The sequence below is a fragment of the Aotus nancymaae genome, unplaced genomic scaffold, assembly GCF_030222135.1.
Source record: "Aotus nancymaae isolate 86718 unplaced genomic scaffold, 86718_ANA_hifiasm-v0.15.2.pri h1tg000108l, whole genome shotgun sequence".
NCBI lineage: Eukaryota > Metazoa > Chordata > Mammalia > Primates > Aotidae > Aotus > Aotus nancymaae.
This window is the reverse complement of record NW_026988523.1, coordinates 13033674-13048771: the sequence shown is the minus strand read 5'-3', so window position 1 is coordinate 13048771 and position 15098 is coordinate 13033674. Positions and strand designations below refer to the sequence as shown.

Genomic DNA, 15098 nt, shown 5'->3' with positions numbered 1-15098 from the left:
CATAGCTGTTGGCGGCTGTGTCCTTCTGCTTCTCATTTTTCTGCCCTTCCTGTTCCGCCTTGTGTTCTCCTCCATCCAGAAATTGCAGTTCAAACTATTTGAACTCAATTTTAAAAAATAAAAATGGAGGAGATGTGGGGATCCCCCACCAGCGTAGAGGCCCCTCCGTGTCTCCGCCATGACGGGGTTTGAGCCCAGACACGTCTCTCTCCACTGGGTGCAGTCGAGTGAGGTGGTTACAGGAAGACGTGGGAAATGTTAAGCTTGCAGAGAGTTACTCTCAGTTCACTGCTTCTAAGGCATGACTGAAGTAATGCCAGATTATTGTGTTTCTCCTGAAGTCAATGTTCTGGGCTAGTTCTATGACTCTATTTACCCGTAGCCATAGAAACATTGAGATCATTCACTGAATCACTACAAAATTGTTCCCCTCCTGATTTATTGCTTGCCCACCTGTCTTAACGTTATTTTCTGTAACAATGGATAAAAGGATAAGAACCTTTTGTGAACTTTAGGTAAACTTGTATGTTGCCCCCTCCCTTGGTTACTTTGAACCTCCTTTGGTTACCTTGTAACTTTCTGTTTTTTCCCCTGATAATGATTCTGTAAGAAAACTGACGTCAGCCACTGTATGTAAAATCATATATAAGAACATGAGCACAAAGAATAAATCGCTGATCTGAGCATATCTCTTATCAGTCCTCCAGACCCATCTATCTCTCTCTCTTCTCTTCCGCGCACTCTCTCTTCCAGGTATTAGGACCCTCTTGCTGGTCAAGAGATCCTTGGCAGACGTGCTGATCTCACGGCCAACAACATTTTCTGGTCTTGGAGTTATTTTACAATTCTGTATAAATTGTGGATAAATGCAAATAATGCTGTCTATAGGCATACAAATAAATTCTGTCTGATGGAGGCCCAACAGACTCCATCTCACCCTCTAAAATTGCAGAAAGTGAAGGTCTGAATATGGTTGGGGGAACCTCCACCACATCCCACCTCCAGTGGAAAAAGCCAGTTTTGTGTCCATTTGTAAATGGATACCAACATTTCTTTACTCCATAGTAAAGGTTTGTTAACTAACCATAATGTGGGAAATATATTGCCTCTCCTTTGAATCAGTTGTGACAACTGGCTGGTTTCCTCTTTAATTCGTTAAATAGAAGTTTGGTATTTTTCCATTAAAAAAGATCTGTTTCTGCTTTTCCCCACTCCTTTTGTACTATAACGAAATAACAATAATTCTGGAGCAGATAAACTATGTGTTTCTAACTTCTCTTCTGGAAGAGACATAATTTCACTTATTTAACTAAATGAGATGCTAACAACTATAACCACTTTAAAAGAAACAGAAGGATCACGTAATATTTTTTTTTTAAGACACAGGGTCTCAATTTGTTGCCCAGGAAGGAGTATAGTATAGTGTACAATCATAACTCACTATAACCTTGAACTTCTGGTCTCAAGTGATCCTCCTGCCTGAGGCTCCCAAGTAGCTAGGGCTACAGGTGTGTACTACCACACTTGGTTAATTGAAAAAAAAATCTTTTTTTTTTTAGAGAGGAGGTCTTGCTATGTTGCCCAAGCTGGTCTCGAACTCCAGGCTTTAAGTGATCCTCCCACCTTGACTTCCCAAAATGCTGAGATTACAGGTGTGAGCTTCCATGCCTGCCCAGGATTCTATACATTTTATACAACATCTCAAGTAGTACAGACATATGAGCAGAAACTTTTTTCTTAATTGACCTGAAAAAAGTGATAAACATAAGCTAAAATTATAGTCATTTAAAAATGGAAATAAGATTGGAGTACATCTTTAAGCAGCTAAGATACAGAATATAGTAATTGGAGTTGAATATAAAATAAATGCAGATCACAAAGATGTATTCTAGAAATGTGAGAAATAACAATATGTATTCCACGTTACAGTTAGTTAACAAACCTAAAAAGGGAATGAGAAGAAATATAATAGGAGATAAGCATAGAGAGAAGGAAAGCCAAAATCTCTTCCATGTTTTCTTCATATAGCCTGCCAATATTCTACACCAGTATAACATATCAGATCTAAAAAATACATCTGAAACAATTCTAAAACTCAGAGTGAAACAGTCCAAAACTGTGATGCCTTTTTATATAAACCTATATTCAATAACTTTTCTTTTAAATGGAGTATTTTTAGAAGTAGAGTAAAACCCGTATTACCTCAAACTCTACCAAACGGATCAAAGTCAGTACTTCTTAAACACCTATTCAGATACTTACTCTGGGACCCACCTCATCAGTTGTAGTATCAATAGACTTTGAGATTTAATTAAAAATAAAAAGTTTGAATAGTCTCTAATGACTTTAAGTAGAATAAAAGCTGATGGGAGAAACAAAATCTTTTTAGTGGTGGGGAACTCCTGGGTCCCCTTTCTTGATGTGGTTTGTGGGTGTGTGCACACATGTATCTGTATTAAGACTTCCACTGGAGTAACTAACACTTGACTGTCTCTGCTCTGCTTTCTCATTCCTCTCCATGAAAATTTACACATATGTCCTTAAAACCTCCTTACGAAGTAAGTACCATTATCATCAGGTAACATGCCCAAGATTCACTGATCCAAAGCCATACTCTTACCCAGTATGCTTTATTGCCTATTTACCATTCATTACTTGACTGCCTAAGATCTTACAAATAGTTCAAAAGGAGGAAGTAGTATCCAAATCTACTTTCACTTGTCTCTATGTTTGCTCAACACCACATCTGTTTACAACATTTGTTGTTTGCATGCTACTTGATGTGTGGTCAGTGAATCACCTTTAGCAGAAGACAAGTAAAAAATGCAAATTTTGGATAACCCTAATCCTACTGAATTAGACTGAAGGTAAAACCCAAGATAACTCATTTTAAAGCAAGCATCCAAAGTAATTCAGATCCTCAACAAAATTTGGGGATCACAACATTATAGCATGCTGTCTTGTTGGAAGTAACTTTTTAGAGTAAAAAAAGGAATGAATTCAGAGTTAAAATTCCGGTTTTGCTATTTACTGTCATGTGACCTGGGGCAAGCAAAATGAGAACAACACCTGTCTTCCTTTCTTTCAGGGTTGGTATCAGGTTCATAATGAAATAATGTCTGTCAACACACGACATACTTGCAAATAGCTCTATTAGACTAACAGAATGTAAAGAGCTATGTACCCTATAAATATGTACAATTATCTTGTATCAATTTTTTTTAAATAAGAAATTTTTGTATGTATATTAAGTAACATTAGACTATAGTTTTGAGTGTGGTATTTTTCAGAATTATGCTAGTTTTGTAATGATAAATAAGATGCTTTCCTTTTACGTTTCTAAATAGTTTATACAGCAGAAACCATTCCTTGAAGATTTGAAAGGTTTTACAAGGTTTTACTTGTGAAAATACTTTGGTCTGACACTTTAAAGACAACTTTCCCTATTCCTGCAATAGTTGTTACTCCATAATTTAAAGTGTCTGTCTTCCTGCATTTATTTTGTTAATTTCTAAGTTCCTAAAAATAAATTATCCTTTTTATCTAGACATTTATTCATAATTATTTTAAATTCTTCCACATCTATCGTCAAAACCTCTTCTGCAATATTTTGCATGTGAGTTTTTTCACGCTTTCATCACAGATGATGGGGAGGATCCAATTAACCAGTTATAGTGCATTAACACAACTTAATCTTTTTAATAAAATTATGAGGTGGAATTATTATCTCAATTTTACTAATTTTATTTATTTATTTATTTATTTATTTATTTTTTTTATTTTTTTTTTTTGAGACGGAGTCTCGCTCTTGTTACCCAGGCTGGAGTGCAATGGCGCGATCTCGGCTCACCGCAACCTCCGCCTCCTGGGTTCAGGCAATTCTCCTGCCTCAGCCTCCTGAGTAGCTGGGATTACAGGCACGCGCCACCGTGCCCAGCTAATTTTTTTGTATTAATAGAGACGGGGTTTCACAATGTTGACCAAGATGGTCTCGATCTCTCGACCTCGTGATCCACCCGCCTCGGCCTCCCAAAGTGCTGGGATTACAGGCTTGAGCCACCGCGCCCGGCCAATTTTACTAATTTTAAATCAAATAAGTCTAGTCACTTTCTCAAGGTAATATAATTATTAACTGGCTAAATTAACCTAGTCCTAACTCCAAAGCCCATATTCTAGTTTTCTATGTGAAAAAGTACCTTTCACTAAGTGCTTTTAAAATTCTTACTGGCAGAGGACTTGATTAAATTGAGCAGAGAGAGATATTTTGCTCTTTAGATAAGAAATACTACTTTCTGCAATAGAAAGTTTCATGACAGATTTTAAAAATTAATTACAAATATCAACTCTTTCAGTTCTTGAGAAAGGAAATATAATTAGTTGAATGTTCTTACGTGAGAAGAAACTATGTAACAGATCTTAGACTTTCTACCTAACTTTCTGCAGTGATTCAGTCTTTACTACACCAGCTAAGAAATGTGTTGTGTAGACTTCAATATTCTACTTTGTTTGGTATTCACTTTGTTTGAGAAGATTCCTGGTAAGGATAAAATAGTTACAAGTAGTACAATTCTGCCTTTAAAAGAAATATGTTATGGGGTATTATTCAGAAGCAACTAAAAAGTATTCAGGGAGAGCGCTGAGAAGCCCACAGGAGAGGAACACGAAACTACAAATGCTACTTATCAATGAGATATTTAGGTGGATGTTTTATTTTCCTTCCTATTAAGTGGCAGCAGTTTTGTTTTTTTTAACTATGTGAAGAAAATACCACATGCAGTGTAAGAAGTAAGAAGAGTTTCCTTACTCTGAATATTTTCATGAAAATCATATCTTATACCTTATCCAAAGTATCAATGAAATTAAGTATTAGCCAGGTACGGTGGCTCATGCCTGTAATCCCAGCACTTTGGGAGCCTGAAGTGGGCAGATCAGAGGTCAGGAGTTTGAGACCAGCTGGCCAACATGGTGAAATCCAGTGTCTACTAATAATATAAAAATTAGCTTGGCTTGGTGGCAGATGTCTGTAATCTCAACTACTCAGGAGGCTGAGGCAGGAGAATCACTTGAACCTGGGAGGCAGAGGTTGCAGTGAGCCGAGATTGTCCCACTGCACTCTAGCCTGGGTGGCAGAGCAAGACAAGACTCCAGCTCAAAAAAAAAAGAAATTAAATATTAGCCCACTGGTCTTTTGTTCATTACGTTCTAAAATACATGCTCAAAACATTCCTTATTTATTAACAATATACTCTTGCCGGCCGCGGTGGCTCACGCCTGTAATCCCAGCACTTTGGGAGGCCGAGGCGGGTGGATCACAAGGTCAAGAGATCGAGACCATCCTGGTCAACATGGTGAAACCCCGTCTCTACTAAAAATACAAAAAATTAGCTGGGCATGGTGGCGCGTGCCTGTAATCCCAGCTACTCAGGAGGCTGAGGCAAGAGAATTGCCTGAACCCAGGAGGCGGAGGTTGCAGTGAGCCAAGATCGTGCCATTGTACTCCAGCCTGGGTAACAAGAGTGAAACTCAGTCTCAAAAAAAACAAAAAAAAACAAATAATATAATGTTGATATTTCCCTCCCTCCCTTTTTTTTTTTTTTGAGACAAAGTCTTGCTTTGTAGCCCAGGCCAGAGTGCAGTGGTGCAATCTTGGCTCACTGCAACCTCCGTCTCCTGGGTTCAAGCAATTCTCCTGCCTGAGACTCTCGAGTAGCTGGAATTACAGGCATGTGCCACAACACCCAGCTAATTTTTTTATTTTTTTTAGTAGAGACAGGGTTTCACCACATTGGCCAGGCAGGTCTTGAACTCCTGACCTCAGGTAATCTGCCTGCCTCGGCATCCCAAAGTGCTAGGATTACAGATGTGAGCCACTGTGCCCAGCCCCCTTGATATTTCTTAAAACCTAAAAAAGAATATAATACTAAGCAAATTAATCATGTCAAACTATTCTGTCATCACTTGAAACAACATTAATACATTGGTTTTTGCTTCCCTCCTATTCAAGAATGACTTTTGATTTTCTGGCAGAGAAATATTATTTTCATATTTTGGCCGAGTTCACATGGCTCTTAATAAAAGTGTGTCAGCTGGGTGAAGTGGCTCACGCCTGTAATCCCAGTACTCTGGAAGACTAGGTTTGAGATTAGCCTGGGCAACAGTAGTAACACCCTGTCTCCAGGAAAAAAAAAAAAAAATATCTGGGTATGGTAGCATGCCCCTGTAGTCCCAGGGGGCTAAGGTGGGAGGGATCCCTTGAGCCTAGGAGTTTGAGGCTATAGTGAGATATGACCAAGCCGCACACTGCACTCCAGCCTGAGCGACAGAGCAAGACTATCTGTGAAAACAGACACACGCCCACAATCATTATTCTTCATCTATTTGCAGGTACACTGTGTGACTTTTGACAAGCCACTGTATAGTATTTCACATACCATGCAGTTACTGAAAGTAAACTATTCACCTATTGCTGAACACTTGTTAGATTATTTCAGTTTTTTTACTATATTATACTGCAAAGATACATTCATTTTTGCCCAATTCTCTACTCAGGAAAAAGTTATGGAAAGGTAGTTACTAGGTCAAAAGATATGAATGATTTTAAGACTCAACAGAATTACCAAACTGCTTATAAATTTATACTCAATCAACAAAATGAGGTTTTTTTTTTTTTTTGAGATGGAGTTTCACTCTTGTTGCCCAGGCTGGAGTGCAATGGCTCACCGCAACCTCCGCCTCCTGGCTTCAAGAGATTTTCTTGCCTCAGCCTCCTGACTGGCTAGGATTACAAGCATGCGCTACCACGCTCGGCTAAGTTTTGTATTTTTAGTAGAGACGGGGTTTCTCCATATTGGTCAGGCTGGTCTCAAACTCAAGACCTCAGGTGATGAGCCCGCCTCAGTCTCTCAAAGTGCTGGGATTACAGGCATGAGCCACCTCGCCCAGCTCAGAATGAGTTTTCATCTCTCAGCACCCTTGCCAATGATAGGCATCATCACTTCTTTGATTAAACATTATCTTAATTTGCATTTCTTTCTTTATTAGCAAAGTGGAAAATTTTTCATACATTTATTAGTTGTTTATTCTACAAAATTAACAGTTCAAGTCCTTTGCCATGTTAGAGAAATCAGTTTAAATTGTTTTCTGTATCACAGTAGATTACATTTTAAAGCTATTGTCTCCCTTCAGTCCATTCATGTTTCCATGGCAGAAGCTTTCTTGCCCATTAATGTAGGGTTTGGTGACTTGCTTTGGCCTAGCAGTCACAAGGGCCTTTGGAGGCTAGCAGTTATGAAGCAAGCGGAGGCTTAAAATTTGTGTAACAGGTCTTGTTTCCATCAGTGCCATGCGAAGAGTTTCCCCTGTGTAAGTGCTGCTCCTTCACTGAGGCCCCAGAATGAACACACATGAAATAGAACCAAACCCAATCTTCAGTGAGGAGCCAAACCCTGCCAGAATAACAGCCTGAAGACTATCCAGCTGAGCCCAGCCTAGTCCAGTCAATTCCTAGCTGACCTTCAGAAGCACAAGCAAGAATGGATTAAAGCTGTTTTTAAGCTACTGAGTTTGGGTTGGTTTATTATGCTGCAATAGCTGATGAGGATACTTACTGTATTATACTACAGAACTCTAAAGGAAAGACAGTCACATACAATCTATTATTATGTTCCCTAGAGTATCATATACTTAGCAGGAACTCAAGATCTGTAAGTACATTTGCCTGTTCATTTTTTTCTCTTTCTTTTCTTTTTGCTGGAAATACCTAGACACAATGACATTTTCTGATGTTTATACTTTTAACCATAGCTTTCTCATGTAAAATTATATATAACATACATAAATTAAAATGAAAATTAAAAATTCGACTTTCAAGCAATTGGTGTTTACGTTTCTTTTTAATTAGACAAACTCTTCTATAAATTGAATTCATAAAAATTTTTCAACTATTTCTTTTTTTTTTTTCTTGAGATGGAGTCTTGGCCTGTCACTCAGGCTGGAGTGCAATAGCGCAATCTCAGCTCACTGCAACCTCTGCCTCCTGAATTCAAATGATTCTCCTGCCTCAGCCTCCCAAGTAGCTGGGATTACAGGTGACTGCCACCACCCCCTGCTAATTTTTGTATTTTTAGTAGACATGGGGTTTCACCACGTTGGCCAGCTGGTCTTGAACTCCTGACCTCATGATCCACCTGCCTCAGCCCCGCCAAAGTGCTTAGATTACAGGCATGAGCCACTGTGCCTGGCCAACTATTTCTTTTAAACATTGCAGATCCTCTCTCAATTTCTAAGCGATAAAACAAACTTTAAATTTTAAACTTTTGTGCACGAGTGTTCCAAAAGCAACATAATTTATGTAGAAATGCCAGTTACATCTATCAGTTTTAAGAGCAATTAAGAAAACAAAGGTGGCTAGAGATAAAGCTACCAAAATGGTATCTGGGTGTAAGCATATGTATCCTTTTTTAAAAAGACTTTTATTTTTTATTGCATTTTAGGTTTTGGGGTACATGTGAAAAACATGCAAGATTGTTGCATAGGTGCATACGTGGCAGTGTGATTTGCTGCCTTCCTCCCCTTCACCTATATGTGGCATTTCTCCCCATGCTATCTCTCCCCAACTCCCCACCCCCCGCTGTACCCCCTACATCCCCCCAACAGACCCCAGTGTATAGTGCTCCCCTCCCTGTGTCCATGTGTTCCCATTGTTCAACACCCGTCTATGAGTGAGAACATGCGATGTTTGATTTTGTGTTCTTGTGTCAGTTTGCTGAGAATGATGGTTTCCAGGTTCAAAAAAAGACTTTTCTTTAAGTGACAAGATGCAAAAGAAATTTAATTTATTCAAAGTTATAATTAATATTTTAAAAGCAATGCAAGATGGGATATAATTATAAAACCTTTTATAATTTACACAATGTCAAGTAGATAAAAACTACTCAAGAAATATTTGAATGAAAGTAAAATAAATAAACGAAAAAATCTCATATTTGGCTTTATGGCATTGGCAGTTCTTAAGCAAATATTGTCAAGATAAATTCTAAAATAATCTGCTTGTTTTCTGCATTAATACTGAGGCTAGGAAATTACAGCAGAAATATATCGATTTCAAAAGAGTTACAGCAGAAATATATCGATTTCGAAAGAGTTAAAGATCTGAGCTACTTTAGTAGTAAGCCAAGAATGACAGCATTTATCCGAATGAGTTTTTTAAAATGTGTGTATATCTTTTTTTTTTTTAAAGTTGATGAAACAAAAATTTCCCTAGAGAATGAAAAACAATTACTGTTTCTATTATAGTATAACAAGACTAAAATGTGGCAATTCTGGCATAACAGCCTATTATTCAGGGTAGGAAGATGGTAATAAACTGGTCATACCCCAGGGTGGAAACACTTCAGGACTATGTGTGCTCACTCAAACAATGTTAGGACTATTGCACTGAAGGCCCCGTGCTACTGCTGAGGAATCCTCATTAGGGGGCACAGCACCCCTTAGAGAATGTTAAACAAGAAGGGATCTAGAAAGATCTGGGTGCTGGAAAACAACCACACAGACATAAATGAACTCTTAATTGTGCTGAGAATACCTCTTTGTTACAAGTATTTTATAAAGTCTAGTAGCAAATGTTTTTTAGCGAACACTAACAAAAAGTCTAAAGTAAAAGATGAAATCAAAGAGTAACAAAGAGCTAACTAAATCACTAAAAATTTACAAATATTTTAGAATGTTAGACACTGTACATTAAAAAATAGAAAATCTAACGAAATGTTCTCTCTCAACAGGCACTTAAATAATGGCCCTTTCTATTATTGTACCTCCCACAGGCTTTTCTTTGTCAAAGTCAGGAAACCTCAAGGACACACAAAAACCATTTAAAACACTTTTGGACCTCCTCTAATCCCAATTCCAACAAAACACTTGTAGGAGTTGCCTTCAAATTTAGCCAAGTAATGAAATGTGAATTCTTAAAATATGGAGGTTGGCTGCTAGCTAAATTCCTTTGTTTCTAAAATCAATGACAGAAATAATATACTGAAATATTTCCAATGTGTTTTCCTCTTTAATACCAGTGAGTGCTAGCTGCAATATTATCATCCTTAATTTCCCTCAAATGGGCTGCCTAAACCTCCAACACCTTCCTCACTTTCCAAAAAATGATTTCAGGCACACAGCTAACTCTTATACCTCCATTTTTATAAATGATGCAGCATAACATAAGACACTTTAAAACAATCTTGAAAATGCCCCTAATATAATACTGTTGCTATGGTAACTCTTGCAGGCTAGCTCTTTGAAAAGACTCAGATCTCTGAATCAGAACAAGGTTACCTCACCATCTTTTACTCCTGGCCCCTCTAAAATTTATCCTTTTTAACAGTACACATACATTTCATAGAAAAGTATCTACCCGATTAATTATACTGAATCTATTCTTCTGGCTCAATGATTATTTCTCAAGTCCATGTTTTCTAATGCCTTTTCTCTTGAAATATTATCCAAGAAAATAACAGAAATATAATTCCACTTTTTTGCTGTTCTTGTTTTTCCCATTTTTGACGTTAACAAACTCCACTTCTGATGAATATTCAATGTCAAATTTTCTGTCTCTGACTTGTCTTTTCAATTTTTTCCCCTCTGTTTTAAGCATTTTGGTCAAAAATTTTAGTGATATGAATATTTAACATGTAGCAACTATGAGGTTTTTTTTAATTTTAGCAATATAATTAAGATATATAACCAATGGTCCATCTAAAAAATGTTTCTGTTTCTGGTTTTCAAAAAACTTTGACTGGGATACTGAATAGTGTTCAGTGAGTAAGCAGCTATGTTACTTGAGCAAAAAACAAAACACATTTCTAATCAATACTTGCCCTATTTAGGTCCCTTGCCCAAGACAGTCATAGAAGGTTTCTCTTAAAAAGACTCTATAAAGGAAGTCACACATGTAGCAGCTGTAGTCAGCAAAGAAAATATTTCATTTTATCATAAATTCCCTTTATGTAGCATGTTAGAGTCTAAGGTGATTTCATGTGCCCTCTTATTTACTCCTTATAACAAACCTGTGAAACAAACAATATAGGTACCATTATCCCCACTTTAAAGATGTGGCTTTGAAAAAAAAAAATTCCTAGGCTGAAGGACAGAACTGAGAATTGCTACACCTCCACCACTCACAAATTACATGGCCTTGAGCAAGGCACATACTGGGATAACTAGAATCTTCCTTAACTTAATATAAACAATAGGATATAGCTTAGATGTTACCTTGCAGAAGTCTTCCTCCCATCCTGAGGCCTAGGGGACTGATTTTGAGACCTATGCTGGAGGTTCTTTAGTATCCTGCTTATCTCTTTATATTCTATATACTTAACAGTAGTATTAAGAATATTGACATTGTTGTGAAATCAATTAATGCCTTTTTACTTTGTCTATTCCCCTACTAGATTATAAATTATTAAGTGCAAGAATTGTGTTGTGTTTTGTTGCTACATTTTTAGTACTTAGCATGGTATGTTACATAAAATATTCTTAATAAGTATTTGCTGAATGAATGCTTGCTCTGCCTGCCTGTCTACCTATCTACCTGGTCATGCATCTAACTTAGAAGTAGAATGAAGGAATGTGGCTGGGCATAGTGTCCCATTCCTGTAATCCCAGCACTTTGGGAAGCCGAGGTGGGTGGATCAAAAGGTCAGGAGATAGAGACCATCTTGGTTAACACATCTCTACTAAAAATACAAAAAACTAGCCAGGCATGGTGGCACACACCTGTAGTGCCAGCTACTCGGGAGGCTGAGGCAGAAGAATTGTTTGAATCCAGGAGGCGGAGGTTGCAGTGTCCCAAGATGGCGCCACTGCACTCAAGCCTAGGCGACAGAGCAAGACTCCATATCAAAAAAAAAAAAAGAAAACAACAACAACAAAAAAAGGGAATGAAAGAATGAGGTGCTTACACAGGGAGATATATATATATATATATATATACACAGACACACACACACACATTAATCTGAAGTCAAAATTTTTTCCACTTGTCTGATTTCCCAATTAGGGGATGAAGAGGATCCTAATATATCCCCAAATATGCCACCTTGGCATAAGGATTATTTTGAGCTGAAGGCAACTAAGAAATGGCAGATGAAGGGGAATATCTCTGCCCTCACTCTTTTTGTCTAAAAGCAGGGCATAAATTCCTTTTGTAAATGTAATATAAATTTCCATTTGTAAAGGTGTCTCACTCTCGTACCAGGAAGAGAAGGGCAACACTTCATCACCAGCAATGATGCTTATCAATGGAGAAGACATCCACTTTAGTCTGCATAACAAACCTTACTAAATAACCCTTTTCTTTCATTAGAATCCCCATGTATTTCCCTTTTCACAATTTACCACCCAAAAGCCCAACCACCTAACTTTCTCTAAACTTAATTTTTCACAATTTATCACTGTTTGTAAAAATGGTATATGAGCCCCCTCCACCCCCCTGGTCTAAACACTTCTTTTGGGTCTTCTTTTCTATGAAGATCTCTGTATATATAACAAACCTTTTCTCCTATTAATCTACCTGCTGTCAATTTCATTTGTGGGTCCCAATTACTTAAGAGGGTAGAGGAGTAAGTTTTTCCTCCTCTATAGGTATATTGCAGATATTCTCCATAGCTTAGATGAGTGGAATCTGTAGTTCCAGATTTTTTTCAAAAACACATTTAAAGAATATGATAAAAGTATTTCAGTCAGGCACGGTGGCTCACGCCTCTAAGTCAGGAGTTTCAGACCAGCCTGGCCAATATGGTGAAACCTTATCTCTACTAAAAACACAAAAATTAGCTGGGCATGGTGGCATGGGTCTGTAGTTCCAGCTACTTGAGAGGCTGAGACAGAAGAATTGCCTGAACCCAGAGGCAGAGATTGCAGTGAGCTGAGATCGTGCCACTGCACTCCAACCTGGGAGACAGAGCAAGACTCCATTTCAAAAAAAAAAAAAAAAAGGTATTTCATTGTAAAATTTTGAACTGGCAAATGTGTATTGAATTTAACAATATTTTTATTTTCCTAACAATTATTTGCATATGTTGGGTTAGACAAAGAGCTTCTAAAATTAATAATCTTATGATGGTTGATGGTCTACTGTCAAGTTAGAAAGTTAACGACTCCAATGGCTGGTTATCAAATCCTTTTTCATCCAGTTTATGTTCAATTCTTTATTTATTTTCAACTCTTTGCTTTCAACCAAGAATATCTAATCACTAAAATATTTATTGATGATAGATAACTATGCAATTTTTTGGACAAATAACTCATAATTGGCAAATAAACCATAAATAACTCACTGAATTCATAAAACTGAGTGATACTGCAACAACAAAACTTTTTCTATTCTCATCTACATAGCCACAAGATTTCTCAGAGTTTACTTATATAAAAACTGAAAAAGGAAACAGTAATAACATAAATTTATCTCATTAAGAAATGTTTATCTGCAATAATTATTTATAAAAATTTGTAATACATTTGTAATATTGCTAGTAATAACATAAATTTATCTCATTAAGAAATGTTTATCTGCAATAATTACTTATAAAAATTTGTAATAATTTGTAATGTTGATCAACTGTAATAATCAGGGTAATGATAATTACGTCCCAGAGCAGAAAACAAATTAATCTTTTAGTGACAGAAATAATTTAATTTCAATTTATATGTTTATGTAGCAGACAAGTCATTAAACAAAAAATATATTACATGAAAATAAAGATATATTACATTATAGTTTAAGAGCAAAGAGACGGAAATTTTCTGACTACTGCACTGGAAACATTTAGTGGTTTTATTTTAAAATGTGAACATTTAAAATACACTGAAACTGCATCTTTTATAATTATTTAAACTTAAGATAAAAAATTTCAGTTGTAAACTTAAAAATGTCCAAAAGATAATATGGTTTAATAAAACTCTTTGAAGGAGTACACGAGTAAGAAATGTCTTAAGCCCACAATACTATCTAAATTACTACATTTTTAGTTTAGACATTTTCGATTTGGGCTGTTCACAGATTTGAAGAATTTGGATTTTCAGCTTTTTACTGAATGCTATCAGTATACAGTTGACCCTTGAATAATATGGGTTTGAACTTCACAGGTCCACTTACATACAAATTTTCCTCTGCCTCCACTACCCATGAGATAGCAAGACCAACCCTTCCTCTTCCTCCTCCTCCTCAGCCTATTCAATGTGAAGATGACAAGGGTGAACACCTTCATGACCATCCATTTCCACTTAATGAATAGGAAAGATACTTTGTCTTTCTTATGATGTTCTTAATAAAATTTTCTTTTCTCTAGTTTACTTGATTACAAAAGTACAGTATATAATACATGACAAACCAAATATATGTTAATAGACTGCTTATTTTATCAGTAAGGCTTCCAGTCAATGGTAACTATTAGTAGTTACATTTTTGAAAGTTAAGTTATCTGTGGATTTTCAACTGTGTGGGAGGTTGGTGCCCCTAATCTCCAAGTTGTTTAAGAGTCAACTGCAGTTAAAGGTATATCATGTTCTAAAATATTCAACCAAAACAACAGCACTCATTTTTACCTGGGATGGAAGAAAAGTAAAGTGCTCTTTATAATTTAGTAAAAGAAGTCATAAATATCATGAATTTATAAACCAATTTATAAATTCTCTAGTAACAACCTTCTGAATTATGATACATGCCTGGACTTAACGACAGCATTCCACAGTATGAGTTAAAATTATGGGAGCTTTGGGGATGTGGTTCCTTCACTAACATACTTAGTTAAATTATATCATTTAACAAGAATGTCCACATGGTGGTAAAATTATTGGCTACATTTATCAATCCTACTCTAACCGTAGAATCTACTGTAAAAAGTGGAATTATATTATAAATATCTTCTGCTGCATCAAATCTCAAGGTTTACTGAAGCAATGTTCTGATCTTTTATGACTATTAGACACACTTTAGATTAGCAGCAATTTTGTAGCACTAGCCAAAGCTCCTAAAATACAGCCTCTCAATTAAGAAAAAAAAAATCACTGAAAAAAATTTTTGCAAAGTATTTAAAAATAACTAATAA

At 36.5% G+C, this 15098-nt stretch overlaps 1 protein-coding gene across 1 annotated transcript in view; it reads right to left on the bottom strand.

Annotated features, from left to right (window-relative positions):
- The window catches only part of XPR1 (xenotropic and polytropic retrovirus receptor 1), a 254560-nt gene that overhangs the window by 43712 nt on the left and 195750 nt on the right, over positions 1-15098 (bottom strand). The window lies entirely within an intron of this gene.